This window comes from Tupaia chinensis, unplaced genomic scaffold (genome assembly GCF_000334495.1).
Source record: "Tupaia chinensis unplaced genomic scaffold, TupChi_1.0 Scaffold000617_1, whole genome shotgun sequence".
NCBI classification, from domain to species: Eukaryota; Metazoa; Chordata; class Mammalia; order Scandentia; family Tupaiidae; genus Tupaia; species Tupaia belangeri.
Genome location: NW_006160136.1, coordinates 840759 through 859725, shown reverse-complemented (window position 1 = coordinate 859725; position 18967 = coordinate 840759). Strand labels below are relative to the sequence as shown.

Here is an 18967-nt window from a genome sequence, read left to right as displayed (position 1 = left end):
CTTCCAGGTTCATTTCCTGTATTGCAAAAGACAGAATTTCATCCTTCTTCTCTCTCTCTCTTTTTTGTCTGAATAGTAGCCTATTGTGTGTATATGCCACATTTTTTCCGTTCTTCTGTTGATGGGCATTTAGAAGGATTCCATATCTTGCCTATTGTGAATAGTGCTGCAATCAATATGGGACTGCAGCTGTCACTTCAGCATGAGGATCACATTCTTGGATATGTACTTGGAGGTGGGCTGGCATTGCTGGATCATATTGTGGATCTACCATTATTAATTTTTTGAAGAACTTTCATCCTGACTTCTGTAGTGGCTATGCTAATTTATGTTCCCACTAACAATTTATAAGTGTTCCTCTTTTCCCTCACCATCATTTATTATTATTATTATTATTATGATGATGATGATGATGATGATGTTAATGGCTATTGTAACTGGAATGAGAGGATATTTCATTAGGGTTTTGATTAGCATTTCCCTGATGCTTAGTGGTACTGAAATTTTTTTGTATGCCTTTTGTCTTTTTGTATGTCTTCTATGAAGAAATATTGACTTAAATCTTGTGTTATATATATATATATATATATATATATATATATGTATATATATAAAAGACAGGGTATCATCCTGTAATGATCTCCCTGTCTCAGTCTTTAAGCTTGGATTATATGCATGTGTAACCACATCAGGTCATATTTAGACAGATCCTTGCTTTGCCCCGGACAGCCTTGAGCTCACAATCTTCCTATCTTCACCTTCCCAAATCATTGGTATTTCAGCTGTATAACACTGTGACCAGCTTTTAAGGTGAACTGGGAATTAAACCCATTTGTGCCCATTTTTAAATCAGGTTATTTATTTACTTATTGTTAGAAGAAATAGAAAATCTAAAAAGGTCAAAAATTAGTAATGTAATTAAAGAAGTATTAAAAAGTTCTCCATCAAAGGGACCAGCAGTTGGCATAATGACGAGGTTGCTGGACTCCCATGTAGTCGACTGCAGTTCGAGTCCCAGACCAAATGGCTTAAACTCATACCAGGTGCGTGTGCATGAGTGCCCAAGATCCCAAGAGGAGAATGGAGGAGAAGGGATTGCAGCGTGGCCATCCTCCCTGGGGGGTGATTTCTCACTTTCTGTCTCTTTGTCTCTATCTTTCTGGCAAGCACACGCATCCTACAGCAAAACCCTCAAAAAAAAAAAAAAATCCTCCATCAAAGAAAATCCCAAGACCTTATGACTTTACTGCTGAATTCTATAAAATATTTAAAGAAAAACTAATAGCAATTTTTCACAAGCTATTCTAAAAAATTGGGCAGGAGGGGACTTTGCCAAACTTGTTCTACAAGGTTAGCATTACCCTGATAGCAAAACCCAATAAGGACACAACAATGATATCAAATATTACTGAGGAACATAGATTGAAAAATTCTAAACAAAATACTAGCAATCAGAATTGAAAAACACATTAAAAAAATCACTCACCAAGATCAAATGGGTGTCATACCAGGGATGCAAGATGATTTAACATATACAAATCAATAAATGTGAAGGGACATTTTGAGATTTAGTCTCTATCAACCTGTAGTCTTGAATGACAACCATGAGTGCATCTTCTATGTTGAGACTTGAGTTGAATCACCAGCATGAGTGAAAAATAAAATTTTATTGCATTAAGCCACAGAAATTGTGAAGTCAGTTGTTTTTCCATCCTGGGTGGACTATTATAAATAATATGGCATCTTAAGGAAATTCTTAAGACATTTAAGAAATTTCTCGTATATGTAAACACTGTGGACTAAATATCTGTGTTCTCCCAAATTCATATCTTAAAGCCTTAACTTTCTGTGTTTCTCTATTTGATAGAGACAGGGCCATCAGGAGTTAAGAAAATTCTCTTCCTTCTTCCATGCATTACCAGAAGAAAGACATGCAAGCACATGGCTAAAAGGTGGAGATATCTACAGGCTAGGAAGAGACGGCTCATCAGGAACCAAATTAAATGGCATTTTGATCAAGGACTTCTAGCCTCCAGAACTGTAAGAAAATAAACCATTGTTTAAGTCACACAACCTGTAGTGTTTTGTAGTAGCAGACTAAGTTAATACAGCAAGTAAGAGGATAGTCATAATATTTTTTTAGAGGTATTAGAGTTAGGAGGGAGAGAAAGAAATCAGAGCCTTTGTGGTGGACTGAGTTAGATGCCTCCCTCAATTTGTACACATTATGGAAGTTCTAACCCCTAGAACCTTATAATGTGATCGTATTTGGAGACAGTCTTGAAAGAGGCCACTAACACTAGATGGGGTCTAAGAGTGGATGCCTAACCCAGTAGCGCAGGTTTCCCTATAAAGAGAAGTACCAGGGAGCTTTTTCTTTGCCTACAAGCATCAGAAAAAGGCCATGTGAGCCCGTAGTAGGGGAGAGCCTTCACTAGTCAGCAACTTTGCAGGCACTTTCATGTTTCCAGAACCACGAGAAAATAAATTTCTGTTGTTTAGGTTACATGGTCTGTGGTATTTGGTTATTGAAGCCTGAGTAGACAAATACAACTCCCATCCTTGGGAGAATGGGCAGATAAAATGTGATGGATACAAACTCCCGAATACTAAACAGCAAAAACAATGGATGCCGGATAGGCCTAATATCACAAACAGCCATGATCAAAGAAGAGTTAAGTGCAAAAAAGGAGAAATAAAATGAGATCTATAACAGGACACCATTTATATCATTCAAAAATATAATAACGTAAGACCATCAATATGCAGTTTGGAAGAACACATACACCAGGAAGAGAGACACATGAAGATTCAGAATAACTGCTGGAGACAGAGAAGAGGAACAGAGTAAGACCAGATTATGAGGACTGAAGAAAATTATTTTTAACTGAAAACAGTAAAATGGCCTTACAGGGACTAATCATAACATAGTAGTTAAAACAGGATAATGAGTAACACAGATGTTTGCCTGAGATTTGAAAAGGAGGAAAATGGGCTAAGCCACATTTTACAGGGTTATCCAGAAAAACGTAATGAAAGGATCTTCTTCGCATCAGATGATTCCTTGGCTAACGTGAAATTAATAAAAGTAGAAGAATAAAAGTTCAGTAGACAGGAAAATACATTTTTGTAAAATAATAAGAAAAACCCTTATGGCAAACACACACACACATGCACACACACTCACACAAACACACATACACATGTATATCTTCCTCATAAATATACACACACACACACACACACATACAGACACACACATACACACACACACACACACACACCACTCTTAAAATTTAAGAGTATTTATGTTTTCATTATACATCTTCCTCATAGCACTTTGTGCTTCTTTTGTAGAATCACCTGGGAATACAATTTTTTTGTAAATATATACACTTTTTTAAAAAAGAATTATTTTACTTAACTTTATTTATTTTAATTTGACCAGGGAGGGAGGGAGGGAGGGAGAGAGAGAGAGAGAGAGAGAGAGTGAGTAAGTGAGAAAGCAAGCTGCCAGCTCTGGGACTTAAACCATGGTCAGCCATGTGGGAGTCCAGTGCCTTTCACCACCTGCTGCCCCCAATATATACATTTTTAAAAACTGCACTTTTAACTATGAACTCCATGGTTAGATTGCTGCTCAGGACTATTCACTTCTGCTGCTCTCCCATCCTCAACTCCATCATTTCCATGAGAAGAACGTTCTTCCCCAACCCTTCCCTTAGGACTCAGCCATTTAACTTGCTTCATCCAATAAGATGCTTGCAAATAGGACACAATGGCAAGCTTAGAACATGCTTAGAAAGGCTTGTTTTCTCACACTGCCACGTTTGTCATGAGAGGAGGTTCCCCTTTGTTATCGCTGACCCTCAACCTGGGCCTGCAGGTGAATAGACATGGAACAAACTGGCAACTCTCAGTAAGAAGCTAAGCCCAGTTACATCCTTAGCTTGAAATAGAAAGTACAGACGAGTATTGCAAATCAGTGAAAAGCCCAATAACTAGCAGATGTTTGAAAAATAATTAGTGTTGCTTTAGGTCATTAAATTTGGGGTTGATGTATTACACGGCATTAACTAACTGATACAGATATGGATATTAATTGGCCCACTAATAATGAAAATATATTCCCTATAAAGTGAATTCAAGTCTCTTTCTTGGGAGTATGAATTTCAGAAGTAGATGACCTCCCCGAAAGAAAACTCAAAGTACTTGCACATATTCTGGGAGAAATAATCTCTCAGATTTAACCAGTTTCTGACATCGTAAAATAACTTCAAAATTATCTGGAAGGAAAATTTTTATAACTACACCTTCCCAATCATTAACACACACACATGCATGTACACACACACACACACACACACACACACACCCCTATCTATATTATTTTATATACTTTCATAGCATCAGGTAGCTTTTTCTTTTGTACACTTAATGGTTTGTGATTAGTTAAATCATGACTTTTCCTCTTTCCTTTTTGTAATTCAAAAGCCTAACACAATACAATGGTTTACAGCAGATGCTCAATGAATAGATGCTGACTAGACAAACTGACTTTGGGGAATAACTTACTACTATTGCTCACAGGCTCTCTGAGATTTCTCCTAAACCTGAAAAAATATACATCCCCCATGAGTCCTCCCTAGAAATCTTATAAACATCAGTGTTATCTGACACACACCAATCTATAGGTTAAATTACATAATGATATATCAATGAAGAGAAAGGAAGCCAAGGCCTACACCACAGTTCTCTCACTTAGGAGCTGCATGACCTTGAAAAAATAATCACAATACCACTCTTAATCTGACTTCTCATCTATAAATTATAAATGGTAAAAAATTTAAATAAGATGTTTAAATGAACATCTAATGGTTTTGTCTGCTCCAAACACTATTTCTTTTAAGAATGGCATTCATCTTCTTTGGGAAGCTTCTATTACCTTTGCTAGAACCATTTGATTTTCTTAAAAAATATCTAGTTTTCTTTTTTCACAAGTCTTTTTTATTTAATTGCCACATAGCACATGCCATGGCCCGAAAGAGAGAAAGACATAGAGAGAGAAAGCATGTCACACACCAGTGAGACAAGGTCATGATGCAATTCCTCCTCTTCCATTTCTTCATCTCACCAGGATTTGGGACACACACACAGACACACACACCTAACATGTTTTTCAAGTTGACTTGGTAAGGAGTCAAACTATGGTCAGCCATATGGAATCTGGCTCACTAAACCACTGTGCTATGGGGCTGGCCTGAAATACCAGATTTGAATTACTCTCCTTATCACCATTCCTCACCCCAACAATACCAAAGCACTTTCCTTGGGGTTTTTCTTTCAATTTGCAGTTGGAGATCCATAAGTTGTCACAGTTCTAAGTGGTCTAAAGGCATATTAGACTGTGAAAAAAAAAAAAAGAAAATGAGAGGCAGAGAGAAAGTCTTTCTGGCATTTTAAAAAATTCTTTACCCTTAGTTTTTAAGAACAGAATGTTCAACTTGGAGGGCCCAAGATGGATCTCAGCCACCAGAAGTTGCTTTGAAAGAACACATACATCTATTCTTTGAAAAATTGCTTTAAAAAAGAATTGGGTCTTTTGTCTTTGATGATGGAATCAGAGAAAATATGAAAACACTTTGGAAACTAAACTATCTTGCACTTGTAAAGGATAACTATTTTTGATTTACCTACTGACTACAGTAAATTCCTGAAATGTAGTTTTATTCTAGTGCTATTAAACTGCCCTCTATAATTGATAAGGTAGTCTATGGTATAAACTACGCGGATATAATTAAGATAAAAAATATCTCTCTAAACCCAAGTTAGATGGAAGGAAGGAAGAGAAGACGCTGACAAGATCAGACTATGTGAGACATAATCTCACTGAAGTTGCCTACAGAGGAAACACCCAAAATTCTGCAGTACACTGGCCCTGTCTTGGATTTAGGCTGGTAGCTCCAGACATCTTTAGAAGAGACACTTTAAAATCATGGCTATCAGGGCCAGCAGGTGGCATGGTGGTTAAGGGTACTGGACTCCCACATGGTCGACCGCGGTTTGAGTCCCAGACCTGGCAACTTGCTTTCTCACTTTCCCTCTCTCTCTCACTCTGTCCCTCTCTGGTCAAATTAAAAATAAGTAAATAAGTTAAATTAACATAATTTTTTAAAATAATGGCTATCACATTTCATTCTTTTCTAAATTCTTAACTAGCCTTCTACTAGGGGGGATTTTATATATCTTCTTGAGTCACTAGAATGTTTCTAGGGCACAGTGTATGCAGTTCTGGAAATTGGCTTTTCTTGGTACAAATATAATACTAAAGAAATATATTATCTTTGGTCTCAACTCAAAGACATCCTTAAGGTCTGTCAGGAAGTCTATCCTAAAAGTTCAGATATACCAGTGTTTCTTTCTGTTGATTGAACCTTTCAATTTAGAATACTTTTGGTATACTTTTCCATTCTTACAGTAAAATAGCTAATATATGCTACAGTAATGATATGAAGTTCTTTCCTGCTATTCAGCTTCTATGCTACTCATTGCCAACAATAATTACGTTTCACAATTTCTTCCCCAGAATCTCCAATCTCAGTAAAAACATTCATCATCTAACATTTAATAAGTAGATAGCACCTAATTAATTTTAGTATCTTGAGTGCTTTGGAAGAAAAGCAACTTATTAGTCAGAATTTCTAAATTTTTACTAAGCCTGCTATGCCCCGTGAGTGTAAACGTTTTAACATTTTAGTTCAGAAAGCTGAGAGAATTGGAGTTTCTTGACATACCACCAGATAACAAGTTAGTAGAGCTGAGTGCAAATGCAAGGATTCTAATTTTCTGTCCATTGCTTCCACTGCAGAACCTCATAGAATTCCTTTTAATGGTGAACTTAGCAGCACAGGGCAACCCCTAGGAGTGTTACATGACCGAATACTTGATGCAATCTATTTTTTTTTTTTAGAGAACTTTTTTTTATTCAATCAATATATAATCACGGACAGAAATGAAAACAATACTGACAAATCAATAATTAGTTTGAAAATATCAGGATGACTAGAAATGTCATCATGCACACTTTAATTAAGCCATTTTTGAAATAACCTGTTACATAGAAGTTTAGTTAGTTTCAAGATGAACATATTCTATTTTTCTTTTCTTTTTAAAATTTTTCTGTATGTCAAATGTTTTCCCCTCCCTTATACCTCACACTTCAATTTTAAAATTGTGCCTTAAAATAACTGATACTGAAAGTTTGACCAATTTTTATTCTATTTCATCCCATGGGCCTAGAGCAGTTCTTCTTCCATTACAATGGAAATTATTGACAGTCATTGCAGAGATGTGTTCCATCCAAAGTAAACACATGCAAAAGCAGCAGGACTGACTTCCATATCCTGTTAAATAAGCACTCCTGGCAAAGTACCTTAGCTTAATTAGCAAAGTCCTGCACATCAAGGTGTGTGCAGATCTGGAAAAGCCTTCAGTATTTCCACACAGGCCTGAGAGATTTCGGATTATGGAAAGCCCAGTTTTCTGAAGGCATCTCTCTGCTATAATGACAGACCGGCACATTCAAAACTCATGTTTCTAGTCAGATATTTACTTAATTCCTGTTTGATGTACTTTCAGACATAAAATTCCCATAAGTCAAAATGAAATTCCCCATTAGCTACAAACCAATCCAGTAAACTTATTTCCCAAATACTATCCAAACACAGCATCTTTCATTTTAAGAGATATTTAGAGAGAATGGAAAAAAAAATTAAGTGGTCAGCTTTTCCCTTTCTTTTCTGTCAAGTAACATTGTTCTTATGATCCTCTTTCTGGAAACTTCCAATGGGGTCCAGACATCTAATACAGTCAGACAATTGTATATATTCAAAGATCACAGCAAACATGCTCTTTTAGAATATTTTGATTCCAGTTGTGCTTCCTCATGTATTAGGAAATATTTAAGACAAAGTGTGAAGAATAATATAATGTGGTCATTATGCGGCTTCACAAAGAAAATGCTAATAAAGTGAAAGTCTTCTGTTTTTCTACCCCATTATCTCCCCAGCCCTTTCCTCCCAGGAATAATCTCTATATAAAAATTGGCATTTTACTATTTCCCATCATTTGTTATTTGAGATTTATCCATACTTCATTCATTTCACAGCAATACTGTATTCCACGACATGAATATACCATCGGTTAGTGATCCACTGTTCCACTGATGGACATTAGAATTATTCTAATTAGAGGGCCAGCAGGTAGCATGGAGGTTAAGGTGGCTAGATCCCTCATGGCTGTCTTTGCAGTTCGTGTCCAGGATCAGTGGCTTGTGCATGCTTGCCCAAAATCCGAAGAGGAGAATGGAAGACAAGGGGTTGTGGCATAGCCATTCCCCCCCCAGGGGGGGTGTGGATGCTTTCTCGCTTTCTCCCTCCACACTTTCTCCGTGTCTGTCTCTCTCCCCAGAGAGCATGCTAGCCCTATAGCAAAAACTACTACTACTAATAATAATAATAAAGTGTTGCAGAGTCTCCAGTTCAGGGGGCCAGATGGCACAATGATAAAGTAATGGTTCTCTGTCGGCTGGTTGGTAGTCTTATGGTTAAGATAGATGGATCCCGGGGAACCAGCAGTTAGCGTAATGGCTATGTCGCTGGACTCCCACGTAATTGACCGCAGTTCACGTCCTGGACCCAGTGGCTTAAAACTCACACCGGGCGCATGTGCGTTCGTGCCCAAGATCCCAAGAGGAGAATGGAGGAAAAGGGATTGCGGCATGACCATCCCCCCTGGGGGTAATTTCTCGCTTTCTGTCTCTATGTCTCTCTCTGTCTGTCTGGCAAGCGCACGTGCCCTATAGCAAAAATCTCTCCAAAAAAAAAAAAAAAAAAAGATAGATGGATTCCATACAGCTGACTCTCAGACCAAGTCTTGGGCCCAGCAGCTTGAAAGACATGCTGGGAACATGTGGGCTCAGTCTTGGGCCCAGCAGCTTGAAAGACATGCTGGGCACATGTGGGCTCATGCCCAAAATCCCAAGAAGAGACTGGAGTAGAAAGAAGTGAATCAGAGCTTTGCCCCATGGGGGATGCTTTCTCACTCCCCTCTTTTCTCTCTGTCTCTCTGAGATAAGTACATGCACCCTATAGAAAATTTCTTAAAAAGAAAAAAAATATTATACTCTGCAAGGTAATCTTAAATGGAAAGGTTCCAGTTTCAACTCTGAAGCCCTCCCTAAGTACACTGGGCATTTGTTTGTCCATGATTGGGTGTTGGCTGAAGATGGAATCAATCATGGTGTTGGAGCCCCGTTGGGGTGTGTGCTTTCTCTCTCTCTCTCTCTCTTGCGCGTGCACGCACACACACATAGAAGAAATGAATGAAAAATCTTAAAATAAAGAGAATACACATCTACTCATAAATATGAACATGAGTTCTGTTAGACCATACAACTTAAATAACTTATGTATGTCTACAACTTCATTAGATTGTGAGGTACTCTCCAAAGAGTTTGTACCAATTTAATGTTTATTTTTTAATGAGGCTGTGTTCACACACATACGAGAGAGGAGGAAAGAGGTACTCGGCAGGGTTTCATCATGCCTTGACCCCACTTCCCCAGCCCTCCCATTCTTCACAACCCTGGACCGCCTGCTTGTTTTCAGGCTAATCAATGGATCTAAATCCATGGTTGGCTGTAAGGTTTCCAGCCTTGCAAGGCACTTATGTTACTGCTGTGCCACAGCGACTGGGCCAATTTAACTTTGAATAAACTTAGTATGATCAAGCTTTGTAATTTTTCTAATGCCCTTGGAAGGAAGTAACTTTTCGCATGTGTATTGGTCATTGTTTTCCTCTTTAAAGAATAGCCTTTTCACATCTTTGTCTATTTTCTTTCACCTTTTTCTTTTTATTATTCATTTTTAAGTATCATTTACAAATTTTAGATACTGAAAATATATGCTCCAGACTGGAACATGAAAATGAAGGACATTAATAGGGAGATTGCCCCAAAATGTATTTAATTGAATATCTAATGAACTTTAATTTTGTGAAAAGACTGATTTTTGAAGGCATAGAGTAAAATTGTGATAGATATATAGAAAACTAAAAAGACAATAAACAGAGGTGGTTATTAAACCCTAGGAAAAAGAAAAGAAAAACAAACAAGAATAAGTTAGTTATGAGGGTCAATTATGAATAATATTTACAGAATAATAACACTAATGCTATTATTGATTTAACCAAAAAGGTGACATAACATTGTTGTCAAGCATATTTGTGCAGCAGTGTGGGATATATGAGAACTAAATCCTCAATTCCCAAAGTAGAAAGTCAGTAATAACATGTCAAATTTTAAGGCTCTATGAATTGCATATCACTTAAAAATGTGGAGAACAATGCCTAAAAAGTAAATAATTAAGCAGTTGAGAGCATTTGTTTCTGAGGAAGAGAATTGGAAATAGGGAAGGATGCAAGGATACTCTTCTGAGTTATTCAAAATTTCTGAAATATGCATATATTCATTTCTAAGCAGGAAATTAATGCTACTAATTTTCAAGGTGAAAAATAATTACAAGAAACAAGACTATCCTTCAAAGGACCTGAGAAATGTATTCTGAAGGATGGGAGCGGAAACTAAAAGCAGAAGACAGTTAAAGTGTTCATGGAAATGTTCATGGAAATGTAAATGGTATTTAAATGGCTTGGTGGGGGGATGGCAGGTGGTGTGGTTGTTAAAGGTGCTAGACTGCCACGTGGCCAACCGTGGTTCGAATCCTGGACCTGGCGGCTTGCTTTCTCATTCTCTCTCTCTCTTCCTCTCTCTCTTGTTCTGTCCCTCTCTGATCAAGTTAAAAAAAATAAATAAAGTTAAAAAATTAATTCTTTAAAAAATTTAAAAAATGGTTTGATGGGAGAGAAACTGGGTGTTGGAATGAGGTTGGAGAGTAATTCTTGACAGTCTTCACATTTTCTCGTTTGGGAAATTTGGGTGGTTTTGCTTACTGATATGGGAAGTTTATTATGTGGAACCAAATGAGTTTTGTTTTAAAGATAGTGAGTCCTATATCATACTGCAATACTAGCAGTCTTACCACTGGAACTAAAATTTCCAATTCTTTCCAGTTCTTCATTTTAGCAGAAATTGGTATGAACATTTTGGATGGATGGACCTTATGACACCACCATCCTCCAGTGCTGATAGAAAAAAGAAAGAACTTGGAAGGCCATGCAGGGGATCATAGGGACAGAAACGAGAGCGATGTTTGGATTTTATTCACACTCCATTGGCCATCAGTGTATCACATGCCTCATATAACTGCAGGGATGGTCTGCAGATATGTCTAGTAAAACACACAAAAAAGAAAACAAACATTTGAATGGACACAGCATTTTCTCTACTTCAGATGTGCAGGTAGGAGAATTTGGGAGACAGGAATGGGAGACTGAATCTCAGAAGAGTGAACCAGAGAAAAGATTAAAAAATTATCATGATATCAATAATCGTTGGTGTCAGAATGAGACACTTTGGAAGGATCATACACTGATAAAAGAGGAATGAGATTAGAACCCAAGAGAATGTATGTGTAAATGTGGTCAGAGGAGAAAGAAAGAGAGAGGAAACAGCCAGAGGAGGGAGAGTTCAACTGGATAAGAACATCTTGTGCTTGAAAGAAGCAAGTGTATGTCAGACTTTACAGAAAGGCAAATTACATAAAGATAGTGGGCTTCTTGGCAACAAGGTCATTGGTAGCTTTAATGCAAGCAGCGTCAGTAACATTTGGAAGCAGAAAACAATACTTGGGGGTTGAGGAGAAAGTGGAAAGTGAGAAACACAGTTATCAAACTTCTATTTCAATTTCCTAAAATTCTTTGCTTTGAAGGAAAGGAGAGAGAAGGCAATAAGAAAGAAAAAAAAAGGCATATTGATAACTCTGCACTGTTTCCTGGTTTTGTTAGTCCATGATCCTTTTTTTTTTTTTTGGAAAGATTTTTGCTATAGGGCACGTGTGCTCACCAGAAAGAGACAGAGACAGAAAGTGAGAGATCACTCCCCAAGCGGTTGGCCATGCTGCAATCCCTTCTCCTCCACTGTCCTCTCAGGATCTTGGGCATGCACGCACATGAGCCTGACGTGAGTTCAAGCCACTGGGTCCAGGACCCAAACCGTGGTTGGCTACATGGGAGTCCAGCAACATAGCCATTACTCCAACTACTGGTCCCAGTTAGTAATACTTTATTACCTAACAGATTCTAATCAATAAAAACATACTGGGTTATTATAATTCCAATAGAAAATAATATATTGCTTTATGCAGACTGGAACTTCGATACCAAGAGTTTTGAATTACTGATTACAACTTGACAACCTTCTTACTATTTATGTTGACTTAAACTCCCTAGTTCGAGAACCCATGTTCTCCATTGAATCACTCAAACATGTGGCAGTTATGCATTTTCATAATTAAATTTGATAGGGGGAAGACTTAGGGTTTGAAGTCTTAGGGTTTGTCTAGTATTGGTCAGGATTAGAATAAGAAAAACACAATACATGGGAAAAGGAAGAAAACCTCAAGAAAGTTTATGTTTGCTAACAAAATAATGCTATGTGGAATGTCTATAGAGTGATATATTTAAATGGATTAGTAATTTTCATTAATAGTCTTTTTGCTTGAAGTAGAAAATGTTCTAAGTTCATTTTTCTATATACTTTTTTATGTTAAGAACACTTAAAATCTACTTCTTAATAAAATTTGTTCCTTAATTGCTATAGGAAAAATAAAATTACGTCACTATCCATCGTCTCCAGGAAGGAGACTCAGCCTCAAAGTCATGTTTTTTATAGACACAGGTTAAAGTCCATGTCGTTGTTCAGAGTTATAGTGAAAACTGTATCAAACTAACAGAGTGCCTTCAACTGCTTAGCAGCATTAGCTATCCTAAACTGATAGGATTCATCAGTTCCTAAGTCTGAAAAACATTCTGTGGTGAGCCTGTATCTCCCCAGCAGTACCTTTACGGAAGTCCTGGGCCATAGGCTGAAAACTCAATACTCCCCAACAGCTGAAAAAGAGGAAACAGTGGGGAAGAAAATCACATTTTCACATGAAAAATGATGATCAACTGCGATCCTCTGCCAGCCCATGAATTTCAAATGGGACTCCATTTTCAAATGTATTGTTTCAGTCCTCATCAGCCAGGAGAAAGAAGCCATGGGAATTAGACTTCACAAGCACTTCTTCCTGAATACCCAGAGGGGCTGTAAGTGAACTTTCATAAAACTTGCACCCCAGAGTACAAAGAGAATACAAATAAGTCTTTTTTTTTTTTTTTTTTTTTTTTTGAGAGAGGTTTTTGCTACAGGGCACATGCGCTTGCCAGACAGAAAGAGACAGAAAGTGAGAAAAAGTGAGAAATCATGCACCAAGAGAGACGGCCATGCTGCAATCTCTTCTCCTCCATTCTTCTCTTGGGATCTTGGGCACACACGCACACCTGCCCGGTATGAGTTTAAGCCACCGGGTCCAGGACTCGAACCACAGTTGGCTACATGGGAGTCCAGCGACATAGCCATTACGCCAACTGCTGGTCCCATAAATCAGTCTTTACAGCAACACTAGAAGCACACTAAAGGGTGGCTTGTAAGCATCTGGTTGTTAAAGACTTGGGCAAGGCTGGGATTTTCAATACATTAAAAGTTGGGGTGTCAACTGTGCTGGAGGGAGTAGGAGTTCTTGTGTATACCCCTGGGTTGGAAGTAGATGGACTCACCTATTTCTCATGCCAGAGAAACATCTGGAGGGCAAGATCTTGCTTCCTGTAGCTTCCTCAAAAATTAGAACCTATGACAATTCCACTCAACCCAAAACTTCCAAATATTTGTCTCCAATGAATCCCAACAGGAAAAATTGTCATGGGGTTACTCTAGCTAAAATAGTTTAATCACCCAGTTTCTAAATAAATAACCTTGTGAAAGTGCATGGTTAAGTAGGACGACTACAGTTTTCATTTTGTTTTTGTATTTTTCCATCTGGAGGGTAAACATGTCAGAAGGGTATAACGAGTCAGATTAATGTCTTTAAAACAAATCCTATCTTACTGAAAAATCGATAATGCTCACTTTTTAATCTAAAAAAAAAAATCTCTCCTTGTTAAGAAACTGTAAAATCTAAAAATACCCACTTTAGATGATTGTGTTTATGTACCCAGATCCACAAGCAGGATTGTTGGATTGTAGTCTGTGGTGCCCTCTGGTGGAAAAGAATCAATATCATGTTTCCTAATTCTTGAAACCAAGTGTCAGTTTTCAAAAGAAACCTAGATTCAGTTCAGGCAGTTTTGTCCTACATTTAAAAGGTTGCCAGGAAGTTAAAGCCAGTAGTGTGTGTGTGTGTGTGTGTGTGTGTGTGTGTGTGTGTTCTAATGACCAGAAAGTCACTTACTTGTGAATACTCCTGTTTTTCTGTGTGATTTGTCCAAAGTATGATATCCATAGATAGATTTTTGAGATGCCCTATTAAAAAAGTCATCAAAAAGAATTCAAAGGACCCCAAATTCTATAGTTTTATCATTAGTATTTGATAACTTACTTTCATGGCTTGTTTAGTGCTTTAACCAAATAATCTAAAATTGAATACCAATAAACACAATACCTATTTAAATTAATCCATTGGAAATAACGATGTATAAGTAGACAAATAAAGCAACAGCAACAAAAATATGACATATTGTAAATATTTGTAAGCTTTATTTGCATCCAATTTGCCCATGTTCACATTTGTACATTGAGGCTCTATCAATAAATAATATTTTTTTAAGAGGAGAGACATGCTTTGAAAAATAGAATATTTATTTCAACTCCAAAAATCAGTCATTTCTCTTCACAAAATGACATCTCTGGGACACATTTTTAAAAATACTTCTTTCTTCTTACCCACCTAAGAGAAAATTATCTATTCTCCAAAATCTTTGAACTTGATCAGAAGAGATTCAACAGTATGTGACATCCTGAATTAGCTTGGAAATGCAAAGTATGTCTTTGAGAGTGAGGAGATACTAAAGAAGCTTAGCCAAACACAATGAGAAATATTTGAGGTCAATAGAACAAAAACATTGAAACCTAGGAAAAAACAAGTTTTAGTAAGAAGATATAAAAAAGCTGTCTTAAGAGTCTGGACAAATAACTTGAGGCTCACAAAGGTGAAGTATTTCAGCCAAATCCCTCAAATGGAAATCTCACTATGGGATATAGAATGCAGGTCTGATATTAAAGTTTGAGCACTTCACACTCTACTAGGAGTTCTCTTCATGAGACGAAGGACTGGGTCATACCTGAGTAGGCAAGCGTTCCTGAGTCCCCATCTGCAAGTATGAATATGCATGTTTCCAGACATGCTGCTCCACCCTGTTGTTTATTTCATAGTGTATGTGCATAAAGAGACAGCCATGTTTTCAACCAGTGTGCCTGTGTTTTGAAAAAGTAAAAGATGATATTGAGAAGGCTGAGGACACGGGCTTACACACTGAACATTTATTGATTTTACCTTCTGCAGTAATTTTAGGGTCCCCCCAAAATCACGTGTTGAGATTTTATTATACTGTCATTAAGAGCGTTAAAATTATATTCTTATTGAAGGGTGAGGCTCTGGGAAGGTTAATGATTAGGTGGTTTGGGCAGGGCTTCCATACTTGAGTCCTGGTGGGTTTAAGAAGAGAAGAAATGAGACACACAGAAAACCACATGGAACACCAACCATACCTTCTCTACACACATCTGGAGCCTTTCAGGTTCGGTTAGACATACTGTGATACAGCCAGTCTGATGCCAGCCTCATCCTTTAGGCTTTCCAACTATCAGAATCATGAGTCAAATAAACCTCTATTCATAAATCATCCAATCTCAGGTGCTGCTGTAAGCACACAATAGCAAACTTATAAGATCACCCTTCCAGGCAACCAGTATGTCACTGACAGATAAATAGTCACAGAAGATGGTCTTATGCCACTAAATTTGAAAATTTTATAACTAACTCTACTTTTACACCCAGGAACACTTCAGTTGTAATATGGGTACGTACCTATTTCTGTCACACACAAAAGAATCTGATTATATGATCGCAGAATCCAGTCCTCCTAATGGATAATCAGTATAATTTTATTCAATAAATCTTTTCCTTTCATATCAATTTGCTCATTAAATGATTTATTTGGAGACTTCCAGTGTCCCTCAGAATAATGCTACCCAAATATAAATGTGTCCACTTTATCTCCAAAACCTATACAGATTATGCTGAAGAGGAGGGAGAGGATTTATAACCTAATTCCTATAGCATCACAAGGAAAGAAAAACTATGACCACTTTCAATTTACATGTAAGTATTACAGAAACCCATGCCAGGGAAATGAGTCAAACAGATATTATGCAGGAAAGAAGAGGAATGGAAATCTAATGCAATGGAAAACTAATCTCTCAATCTCTCTCTCATTGGTCTGAGGAATCAGCTACCATGTTGTGAGGACACTCAAGTATGAAAAAGTCCTGCATGGAGAAAAACTGAGACCCTCAGCCAACATTCAGGGAGAAACAGAAACCCCTGCCAACAACCACATGAATGAGCTTGAAAGAGCTAAACAGACCTCATTCCTTCGTTCATTACCTATGCTCAGGTATTGTTACAGCAGTAGGAAATGGACTAAAACAACTACCCAGTAGATGTCAGCAATAAATAATTTATTGTCTTTGTTGTTAAGTATTGTTATTTTATTTGACCAGATAGTATTTTGAGATAATACAATTGAACTCTCTTTAAATGGGGTCTTGGTGATACTCTTTCTGGTGGTGAACAAAACACTCATAGATTCTGTTGTAAGCTCACATGCCTACCTATATATGATTAGCATTTATGATCCTGATGAAGACTGAGGCACTGAGAAAGTGAATTTCTGCATTGGAAACCCTGGTGTATGGGAAAAGGATTTGGAGGATTTACCAAGGTGAATACTACATCAATCAGCCAGCCTTCCTTGGCAAATACCATATGTAATCATTTAGATTTTCATATTCCCATTAGTACTTCTGAGCTTCTTTGATTGTGGTAGACTGGAGACATGTTACACATATGTTACACATATAACCATGTAACCAGTAAGACTATTTATCATCTACCATGAAGATAGGAACAAGAAATAGAGTTGCAGGAGATGCAAAGTAACAAAATCTTGATAAATGTTTCTTTCAAAAGTAGCAATTATAGAGGACTTATGTAAAGTAGGAAATTATGTTAAATTCTACAAACTCAGTTAAGAACATGGCCAGTGATTGTGGAAGACTCTAAAACAATAGGTTGAATGGAACATACACCAACTAGAGGAATAAGTAAATGTGCTTTGATAGGAGGGTAATCATTCTTTTTCTTCTTCTTCTTTTTTTTTTTTTAATTTATCTCTTCTATGAGCGAGAGAACTGGCCAACAAAGTCCTGACATTGTGATCTATGCCCAGCCTTTCATCAGTCCTAGATTATGGGCTTGTACATGCCCAGTGAACCCAGGGAAGTCTCCAGACATAAACCAGGAACCCTCCCAAGTGCATAAGCCTTGTAGAGCATCAGGTTTTACCACTGTGCTACCTTGCACCTCCCCAGGAGGATGATAATTCCGAGTGTACGTTTTAGATAAGTAGATAATGTTGCAATAGTTCATGAAAAGAAAGCTTAAAGGTCTGTTTCAGATTCTTGTAACTCTCCCACCCCTTCCCTCTAAGTTTCATCTCTGAATTCAGTTATGTCTTTAGCCAAGTTTTATGAGAAATTTAATTCACCTTCCTTGTTAGCAATTTATGCCAAGTGTATACAGCTCACCTTCTGTCTTTTGCTCCAGAGTTTCTCTGCTCGGCATGCCTCAAAATGGAGAAAAGTTAACACATTCTAGGGCAATCTTCAATGGGTACAGGAGCTGAGCAATGTTTCTCTCTGAAGCTCCTGTGATGGAAAACTCCGGAAGTAGGTTTTAGATGTTCCTCTAGAAGTTCTGGTTAGCTGGAGTTGTCCATATGGTTACCAATTACAAAGCAGATTCTTTTTTCTTCCTTAGTCTTCGATTTCTTTGGGTCTTAACTCCTGCTTCCAGGATTCAACTCTAAATAAAGCACTTGCATACAAGACCATATTACTTGGTTTGGAGAGATCCAGAGTAACCCAGCCATTTAGTAAAATACGCAACCCTTCTTTATAGAGAGAACTTCCTTTGCTTTGATGGTGGTTACCCCCCAAACCTCTTATGCTACATTTTTAATGAAGCCTGCATTCTTAGTGCTCTGCCTGTAACAAGCAAGTGGATAATTAAGACTCCGTACATGATTCTGAGCATGTGTTTGTCTCTGGCTCTTAACATGCTTCTTTCTTTCAAGTACTGTGATTCTTACACAAGCATGCATAAAATAATTATTTGTGGTACTTTCTAAAAATTCATCATTCTGAACCCTTCGTAAAAGTATGGTACTAGAATATCATAGGGTTGTTTTCATGTTCAGCCATAACTGATAACCACTGGTCTGGAGAGTCCAATCTCCTTTCTTGTCCCTGCCCACCACTATCATTTATCTACTTATTAATACTTATTAACCTTCAACTATATATCAATCAAGGTACTAGGGATAAGATAACAAATAGAACTGGGTTTATTCGGGCTCCTAAACTTATCCTGAATGTCACCAACTCCATGAAGCCTTTCCTGATCATTTCTATAAGCTTTAAGGTTGCATTCTCTCAGCAGTTATTAGGAGAGTCATTCCTGATTCTGCATATTAATAAATTTGAACTTGAACTCACCTTACTACAGACAAAGTGCATTGCCCTGAAATGGTTTGCAATTCTATTTTTTTCTACTTCATTATGAGTTCAATAAGTATAGGAATCTGTTGGATATTATGATTTTTCTCAAAGATATTGGAAGGAAGAAGGGAG

The 18967-nt window shown here is 37.4% G+C and overlaps 1 long non-coding RNA gene across 1 annotated transcript in view; it reads left to right on the top strand.

Moving 5' to 3' along the window:
- LOC114009752 (uncharacterized) overlaps positions 1–18967 on the top strand; it is a 173997-nt gene that overhangs the window by 152441 nt on the left and 2589 nt on the right. The window contains exons 3-5 of the long non-coding RNA XR_003551145.1: positions 1868–2040; positions 16289–16376; positions 16500–16671. This is a non-coding gene — a long non-coding RNA (uncharacterized LOC114009752). The remainder of the gene's footprint in view (positions 1–1867; positions 2041–16288; positions 16377–16499; positions 16672–18967) is intronic.